The sequence below is a fragment of the Trachypithecus francoisi genome, unplaced genomic scaffold (genome assembly GCF_009764315.1).
Source record: "Trachypithecus francoisi isolate TF-2019V2 unplaced genomic scaffold, Tfra_2.0 Lachesis_group2, whole genome shotgun sequence".
Classification (NCBI taxonomy): Eukaryota; Metazoa; Chordata; class Mammalia; order Primates; family Cercopithecidae; genus Trachypithecus; species Trachypithecus francoisi.
Window position 1 is genome coordinate 174972320 of NW_022681465.1, and position 7654 is coordinate 174979973.

Genomic DNA, 7654 nt, shown 5'->3' on the forward strand with positions numbered 1-7654 from the left:
CAGCGATTGAGGATCAAATGAATGAAATGAAGTGAGAAGAGAAACCAAAAGAAAAAAGAAGAAAAAGAAATGAACAAAGCCTGCAAGAAGTATGGGATTATGTAAAAAGACCAAATCTACGTCTGATTGGGATGCCTGAAAGTGAAGGGGAAAATGGAACCAAGTTGGAAAACACTCTTCAGGATATCATCCAGGAGAACTTCCCCAACCTAGGAGGGCAGGCCAACATTCAAATTCAGGAAATACAGAGAACGCCACAAAGATACTCCTCCAGAAGAGCAACTCCAAGACACAGAATTGCCAGATTCACCAAAGTTGAAATGAAGGACAAAATCTTAAGGGAGCCAGAGAGAAAGGTCGGGTTACCCACAAAGGGAAGCCCATCAGACTAACAGCAGATCTCTCGGCAGAAACTCTACAAGTCAGAAGAGAGTGGGGGCCAATATTCAACATTCTTAAAGAAAAGAATTTTCAACCCAGAATTTCATACCCAGCCAAACTAAGTTTCATGAGTGAAGGAGAAATAAAATCCTTTACAGATAAGCAAATGCTTAGAGATTTTGTCACCACCAGGCCTGCCTTACAAGAGACCCTGAAGGAAGCCCTAAACATGGAAAGGAACAACCGGTTCCAGCCATTGCAAAAACATGCCAAAATGTAAAGACCATCGAGGCTAGGAAGAATATGCATCAACTAACGAGCAAAATAACCAGTTAATATCATAATGGCAGGATCAAGTTCACACATAACAATATTAACCTTAAATGTAAATGGACTAAATGCTCCAATTAAAAGACACAGACTGGCAAACTGGATAAAGAGTCAAGACCCATCAGTCTGCTGTATTCAGGAGACCCATCTCACATGCAGAGACATACATAGGCTCAAAATAAAGGGATGGAGGAAGATCTACCAAGCAAATGGGGAACAAAAAAAAAAGCAGGGGTTGCAATACTAGTCTCTAATAAAACACTTTAAGCCATCAAAGATCAAAAGAGACAAAGAAGGCCATTACATAATGGTAAAGGGATCAATTCAACAGGAAGAGCTAACTATCCTAAATATATATGCACCCATACAGGAACACCCAGATTCATAAAGCAAGTCCTTAGAGACTTACAAAGAGACTTAGACTCCCATACAATAATAATGGGAGACTTCAACATTCCACTGTCAACATTAGACAGATCAACGAGACAGAAAGTTAACAAGGATATCCAGGAATTGAACTCATCTCTGCACCGAGCGGACCTAATAGACATCTGTAGAACTCTTCACCCCAAATCAACAGAATATACATTCTTCTCAGCACCACATCACACTTATTCCAAAATTGACCACATAATTGGAAGTAAAGCACTCCTCAGCAAATGAAAAAGAATAGAAATTATAACAAACTGACTCTCAGACCACAGTGCAATCAAACTAGAACTCAGGACTAAGAAACTCAATCAAAACCGCTCACCTACATGGAAACTGAACAACCTGCTCCTGAATGACTACTGGGTACATAATAAAATGAAGGCAGAAATAAAGATGTTCTTTCAAACCAATGAGAACAAAGATACAACATACCAGAATCTCTGGGATACATTTAAAGCAGTGTGTAGAGGGAAATTTATAGCACTAAATTCCCACAACAGAAAGCAGGAAAGATCTAAAATTGACATTCTAATATCACAATTAAAGGAACTGGAGAGGGAAGAGCAAACACATTCAAAAGCTAGCAGAAGACAAGAAATAACTAAGATCAGAGCAGAACTGAAGGAGATAGAGACACAAAAAACCCTCCAAAAAATCAATGAATCCAGGAGTGGTTTTTTGAAAAGATCAACAAAATTGACAGACCGCTAGCAAGACTAATGAAGAAAAGAGAGAGGAATCAAATAGATGCAATAAAAAATGATAAAGGGGATATCACCACCGACCCCACAGAAATACAAACTACAATCAGAGAATACTATAAACACCTCTACGGAAATAAACTAGAAAATCTAGAAGAAATGGATAATTTCCTGGACACTTACACTCTTCCAAGACTAAAGCAGGAAGAAGTTGAACCCCGGAATAGACCAATAGCAGGCTCTGAAATTGAGGCAATATTTAATAGCCTATCAACCAAAAAAAGTCCAGGACCAGATGGATTCACAGCTGAATTCTACCAGAGGTACAAGGAGGAGCTGGTACCATTCCTTCTGAAACTATTCCAATCAATAGAAAAAGAGGGAATCCTCCCTAACTCATTTTATGAGGCCAACATCATCCTGATACCAAAGCCTGGCAGAGACACAACAAAAAGAGAATTTTAGACCAATATCCCTGATGAACATCGATGCAAAAATCCTCAATAAAATACTGGCAAACGGATTCAGGAGCACATCAAAAAGCTTATCCACCATGATCAAGTGGGCTTCATCCCTGGGATGCAAGGCTGGTTCAACATTCGCAAATCAATAAACGTAATCCAGCATATAAACAGAACCAAAGACAAGAAACACATGATTATCTCAATAGATGCAGAAAAGGCTTTTGACAAAATTCAACAGCCCTTCATGCTAAAAACGCTCAATAAATTCGGTATTGATGGAACGTACCTCAAAATAATAAGAGCTATTTATGACAAACCCACAGCTAATATCATACTGAATGGGCAAAAACTGGAAAAATTCCCTTTGAAAACTGGCAGAAGACAGGGATGCCCTCTCTCACCACTCCTATTCAACATAGTGTTGGAAGTTCTGGCTAGGGCAATCAGGCAAGAGAAAGAAATCAAGGGTATCCAGTTAGGAAAAGAAGAAGTCAAATTGTCCCTGTTTGCAGACGACATGATTGTATATTTAGAAAACCCCATTGTCTTAGCCCAAAATCTCCTTAAGCTGATAAGCAACTTGGAAAGTCTCAGGATAAAAATTAATGTGCAAAAATCACAAGCATTCTTATACACCAGTAACAGACAAGCAGAGAGCCAAATCATGAATGAACTTCCATTCACAATTGCTTCAAAGAGAATAAAATACCTAGGAATCCAACTTACAAGGGATGTCAAGGACCTCTTCAAGGAGAACTACAAACCACTGCTCAGTGAAATCAAAGAGGACACAAACAAATGGAAGAACATACCATGCTCATGGATAGGAAGAATCAATATGGTGAAAATGGCCATACTGCCCAAGGTAATTTATAGATTCAATGCCATCCCCATCAAGCTACCAATGACTTTCTTCACAGAACTGGAAAAAACGGCTTTAAAGTTCATATGGAACCAATAAAGAGCCCGCATTGCCAAGACAATCCTAAGTCAAAAGGACAAAGCTGGAGGTGTCATGTTACCTGACTGACTTCTCACTATACTCCAAGGCTACAGTAAGCAAAACAGCATGGTACTGGTACCAAAACAGAGATATAGACCAATGGACAGAACAGAGTCCTCAGAAATAATACCACACATCTACAGCCATCTCATCTTTGACAAACCTGAGAGAAACAAGAAATGGGGAAAGGATTCCCTATTTAATAAATGGTGCTGGGAAAACTGGCTAGCCATAAGTAGGAAGCTGAAACTGGATCCTTTCCTTACTCCTTATACGAAGATTAATTCAAGATGGATTAGAGACTTAAATGTTAGACCTAATACCATAAAAACCCTAGAAGAAAACCTAGGTAATACCATTCACGACATAGGCATGGGCAAGGACTTCATGTCTAAAACACCAAAAGCAATGGCAGCAAAAGCCAAAATTGACAAATGGGATCTAATTAAACTAAAGAGCTTCTGCACAGCAAAAGAAACTACCATCAGAGTGAAGAGGCAGCCTACAGAATGGGAGAAAATTTTTGCAATCTACTCATCTGACAAAGGGCTAATATCCAGAATCTACAAAGAACTCAAACAAATATACAAGAAAAAAACAAACAACCCCATCAAAAAGTGGGCAAAGAATATGAACAGACATTCTCAAAAGAAGACATTCATACAGCCAACAGACACATGAAAAAATGCTCATTATCACTCGCCATCAGAGAAATGCAAATCAAAACCACAATGAGATACCATCTCACACCAGTTAGAATGGCAATCATTAAAAAGTCAGGAAACAACAGGTGCTGGAGAGGATGTGGAGAAATAGGAACACTTTTACACTGTTGGTGGGATTGTAAACTAGTTCAACCATTATGGAAAACAGTATGGCGATTCCTCAAGGATCTAGAACTAGATGTACCATATGACCCAGCCATCCCACTACTGGGTATATACCCAAAGGATTATAAATCATGCTGCTATAAAGACACATGCACACGTATGTTTATTGCGGCACTATTCACAATAGCAAAGACTTGGAATCAACCCAAATGTCCATCTGTGACAGACTGGATTAAGAAAATGTGGCACATATACACCATGGAATACTATGCAGCCATAAAAAAGGATGAGTTTGAGTCCTTTGTAGGGACATGGATGCAGCTGGAAACCATCATTCTTAGCAAACTATCACAAGAACAGAAAACCAAACACCGCATGTTCTCACTCATAGGTGGTAACTGAACAATGAGATCACTTGGACTCAGGAAGGGGAACATCACACACTGGGGCCTATCATAGGGAGGGGGGAGGGGAGAGGGATTGCATTGGGTGTTATACATGATATAAATGATGAATTGATGGGTGCTGACGAGTTGATGGGTGCAGCACACCAACATGGCACAAGTATACATATGTAACAAATCTGCACGTTATGCACATGTGCCCTAGAACTTAAAGTATAATAATAAAAAAAAAACTACATTCTCACATAAATGCCGTTGACTAACTTCTTAGCCTTTCTTATTAAAAGATTTCTTATAAAGCTGAAGATGGTATAAAATTAGTGTAAGATATAAAGTTTTCACTATTCTCACACAAAGGGCTCAAATAAAATCATAAACTAACCATAAAAGTAATTATATATCCAGATGATTAACTTGTGATATATAGATTTAAAGTTATGGGTGGTTCTAGATAACTGACTGAGTAAGTCAACTAGAGCAGGAAAAAACAATGTACTGGATTGCACCCACCTGTATTTATAATAGTTTGTGATAAGACTCTTTCTAGAAACCTATGTAAAATGTAAACAAATGTTGACATTTGGAAAATGCTTGTATTTTATTTCAATAGCAGTGTGTCATCTCTAGTTCAATAGGTGTGGGAAATCTCTCAAGACATTGTTTTTGAATGCACTAGTATAAAAATTAATTTGTAAGGGAAATACTCAACATAGTGAATAAGGTAGCATTTATGCAAAATTCAAAAAGCTAAATTGTGTCTACTGTAGTTTTTTATAAACATGTATAATACTAATTACAGAAATTTGTCCTAGTTTGCTAGAAAATGGGCTAACCAAATCTCATTAGAAAAGGAGAAAATTCAGTAGGTAGAATCTTATTGCATCTATAAACTAAGACTCAGATAATATTCAAATGGCTTACCTTAAGCATCCTTAAATACATTATCCGAGAGTTTTAACTGAAAATAAAAAAAGAGTGCACAAAAGCAGATATAAACACTTATTCCAAATATTTTAGAATACTAAGACCGTCATTTCAATGATCCTTGACCAAGGTCCAGCCATTAAATACCATGTTATCTACTTGTCTCTAATTTATGTTATATGATATTAGAAGTGGAAGCAGAATACTTCTTCCTCCAATTAACCAGTTAATTGTTTAGATTCATGCAACTATTTGAAGAAATTGGTGATTTTTAAAATATGACATATATCCCTTGTACTTTGAAGAATATCATTAAGTAAAAAGAGCACCCACACAATGGGAGAAGACATTCATAAATCATATATTTGGTAAGGGATTTGTATCTAGAATACCATAAAGAATGCTTACAATGAAATTACAAAAAGGCACATTACACAATTTAAAAATGGAAAAGGATTGAATAGCAATTTCTCCAAAGAAAGTTTTATTGTTTACTCTCTAAATATTCTAAGAAAACAATAAATTTTATACTTTAAACAGGGGAGTTTTGTGGTATATAAATTATGCCCCAATATAGCTATCAAAAGTGTGTTATTTTCTTTTGGCATGTGTATGATCTTTACTTTAGATTCTTTGATTATTCTTTTTTGTTGTTGTTTAGTGTTTTTGATTTTTTAATATGGTTTCATTTTTGTATGAAAACAAGTCATTCCAAATCTGCTATTGGATGAAAGTCATTTGCAGTTAGTAAAACCCACCAGAATCATATCTACAGAAAAAAAAAAAAAAAAAACTATAAGGAATAACAGGTTTGTAATTCTATATTGCCCTATGAAATAACAGTTTTCCAGATTCATGTTAGACTTGTGATCAATCGTTTGTATATGCCACATCTAAAAATCTTTAAATGTGTGTGATTTAGGAAAAATAAATATTAAACTAAAATTCTAGACTTCAAATATTCAGAAAGAATAGCTATTATAAGCTTGAAATCTTGCTAAGCTTATGGCTTAAAAAGCTAGTGAAAATAACAAGGGGACCCTTGAATATCTGAACAATCTTTTGATAAAATTCATCTACTGAAGTCACAGAAAGAGAAAATTAATGGAAATTAATAAATAGGTACAAGTCAAAACACAGAAATATATTTTAGGTATTTTTCTTAGGAGAGAAAGAATGGAGTTAAAATAGGAAAGAATGGCCGGGCGCGGTGGCTCAAGCCTGTAATCCCAGCACTTTGGGAGGCCGAGACGGGCGGATCACGAGGTCAGGAGATCGAGACCATCCTGGCTAACACGGTGAAACCCCGTCTCTACTAAAATATACAAAAAAACTAGCCGGGCGACGTGGCGGGCGCCTGTAGTCCCAGCTACTCGGGAGGCTGAGGCAGGAGAATGGCGGGAACCCGGGAGGCGGAGCTTGCAGTGAGCTGAGATCCGGCCACTGCACTCCAGCCTGGGCGACAGAGCGAGACTCCGCCTCAAAAAAAAAAAGAGGGGGGGAAGAATTAGAACTAAAGAAAAAAGCCAGTAGATGATGGATTTTCCTACCTGCCAAATGATAAAAGTAATTTGAGATGATTTTTCCATACTAAATGAGAAACTACTAGGAAAAAAAGACACTATGTGACCAGCAGTTGTGATATGTGTATTATAGTCTGCGATATGTAGTAGAGCATGCAGGTTAAAAACAGCCTCGGAAATTAGGCTATCTATGTTGAATCCTACCTCCCTTACTAACAGTAACTTGGGGGGCGGTTATTTAGCCTCCCTTTTCCTTGGTTTCCACAGGTAGCTATCATGGAGTAGTGTCTTTAAGTGTTATTAAGGATGATATGATTAGGCCATTCGACGTGACTCTGTTACTAACTAGCACTATAACAATGAGAAAATAAGCACAGTAATGTTTACGATTTCTTCTAGTTCTGAAATTTGATGCCATCATCAATTTTTGAGGGATTTTTTGCTTGTTTTTTGTTTTGTTTTTAATTTAGCGTCTAGGTATAATAGTTTGATCTATAGACTTGTCTGCAAAAGATCACGATTCAGACCTCTGAATTCTGCTCTCACAACTGCAATGATCAGAGGAATCCCTGATAGACATCTACTGAGAAAAATGTCTAGGAAAAACATCCAGACCTGTTTATGATGACTTTTTTAATGTGTCAAATTGGCAACATAAAATA